Below are 2,341 nucleotides of genomic sequence, written 5' to 3'. Positions count from 1 at the left end.
CACTTTTATAGGCCTCGAGTACATCCGGCTCTGCTAATCTAAGCAAAGCCTAACCCAGCAAAAATTAAACACCCCACAACTAGGGTGGGCATCCTAGAGGACAGTCCTCTGTCCTCTATCGATACAAAACCCCATGCCTTTCTGTCCTCTATTTTCCTTTTGAAAATAGTCAGGTTTTGTATCAATAAAGGACAGAGTACAGACTGTCCTTAAGCATGGCCACCCTACCCACAACACGCTTAGTAGATGAGTTGTCTTGAAAGCAAGAAAAACGGGTTCTTGGAAACAACTCTTGTGCCACGTGGGCTAGTTGGGGGCATTTCTGCAGCTGCTAAACATCTTCTTGGTGTGCACACAGGAAAAAAACAATCCACCAAATGCATGAACTACACCATTCAAGAATTTTTTTTTGTGCAAAAATCTAGTTGGTCTTACTAATTGGTCCACTTGAAAATGCAATTAGAAACTTACATCAAAGTTGTGCACGTTGGCCCCAGTGAATACACACAGCACCCTCTAGCCCTCAATAGGAAGGGGTAGTTGCAGAACAGGAGCTGCTTCCCTACTGGCACCAGGCAATAGAAGCAACCGCCTTTTTTGAGCCCATTTTCCTCTTTAGTTCAATCACAAGGAAGAGAAGGGAAATTCAAAACTTGTTCCACAGTCTGTGATACAAAATTACACAAAGGCAGAGATTTGTACCCCACTGTATGCTCTTCTGCATGATTACTTCTGAAATATATGGCAATGTGTTGGCTGAATGTAGTACAAAGAAAATCAGAAAGGAAACAAAGTATGTTCTTTAAACCAAGATGTGTACTAATGCATACTAATGGGAAGAGGGAAAATTGTTTAATATGCTTATAATATATATTTCACATAAAATCTCCATTTGCTTTCATATGCATGTCCTTGCATGATTTACAGCTTCTGGCCACCAATACACCAGATGTAGTTGTATTTCCAGATGTACAAAATCTGTGGGAAGGACTTGTATAATCTCCCTCAGATTATACAAAAGCCTTAGTGATATCAGTTGAAGTTTACAACTAGTTTGTTTGTCTCTTAAGTATTTATGTTGTTTAGTTTGTGCATCCTGCTTGTTTCTGAGGTGTTATCAGGGACTTTGTTCTTGTTCTAGAATTTAATGTATGGTTGGGTTAATTTCTAATTATCTATCAATGCTTTAGGATAGTTACAAAGCTTTTGAATGGAAGATATTCTTCATCGGGTCAATGTCTTGCATTTGAAAGCTTATCTAACTCTATTACAACTATAGAGCTGGGCCAGGGAAAATGTCACCCTAAAATATTCCTGCCTCTCATAATTTCTGGACCATCGTGGCTACATTACTTGTATACTATTAGTGCTCAAGAATTCAAGGCTGACATTTTAAATATTCTGCAGCGTACAGCACAACTTTGTAATTCACTTACTCTCTTGGTAAATCCAAAAAAACCTGAAAGGCTCTCATTTATGGTCTCCATTCTGATCAATACTTGGGAGTCATAAAGGTGGGGAGATGCAAAACCCTCACAATTAATAAACAACACAAATACTAGGATTAAAACCCTAACTCCTTCAGGACAGGCACTTGGCTTCCATCGCTAGTTTACTCTGTACTTTCATTACGTACGTGCTTGTTGTACAGAAGGGATCTGGGGTTGACACCTGTCTTTGCCCCCGTGCAGAGGCTGTGATGCTCAGCAGGTCCTCGGGGTGAACTGAGAACCTTTCAGGGTTGCCGCGTTGGGCAAACACGATTCACAAGAGAAACCTGGAGATTTCAAATGGGAATGCACAGTGTTACAAGCGTTGTGTGATCGCTTTGCAACGCAATAATAGCTTTATTTTTTCTGGGGAGTCAACAATCAAGTGGAAACCATGAGTGGGCATGTTGGGAAGGGTGCCTCGAATCCAGCGGGGCGGTGTCTGGAGTCTTACAAGGTTGAGAACCACCGGTCTAAGGAGATTTAATTCAGTCCTGCCGCTCTGCTCTGCTACTAAGTTGGGGGGTTAGTGTCGGGCCTCCCTCCCTGGGAGAGGCTCCTTTCCTGGCAGCTAGACCGAGGGCAGCCCGCTGGGGCAGGTGTTCAGATGAGCTCCTCTTTCTGCCGCGCCACAGGGCAGGCAGGTGTGGCCCCGCCCGGAGCCGGGACAGCGCGGGCTCCCGGGTGCAGGCGACCGGCGGGGGGTGGGGGAGGCCGGGCTGGTGTCAGGTCGGCGGAGCCCGGAAGGAAGGCTGCTGTGTCCCGTGATCGCCGCCCCAGGGCCCGCTGCTGCAGCCCCGTCCCCGCAGGCCCAGGATGGCTTCGGGCGCGCCCGCCACCCTCCGCGTCCC

This window comes from Gavialis gangeticus, unplaced genomic scaffold (assembly GCF_001723915.1).
Source record: "Gavialis gangeticus isolate Ggan-Ray unplaced genomic scaffold, GavGan_comp1, whole genome shotgun sequence".
Classification (NCBI taxonomy): Eukaryota; Metazoa; Chordata; order Crocodylia; family Gavialidae; genus Gavialis; species Gavialis gangeticus.
Note: the sequence above shows the minus strand (reverse complement) of the source record.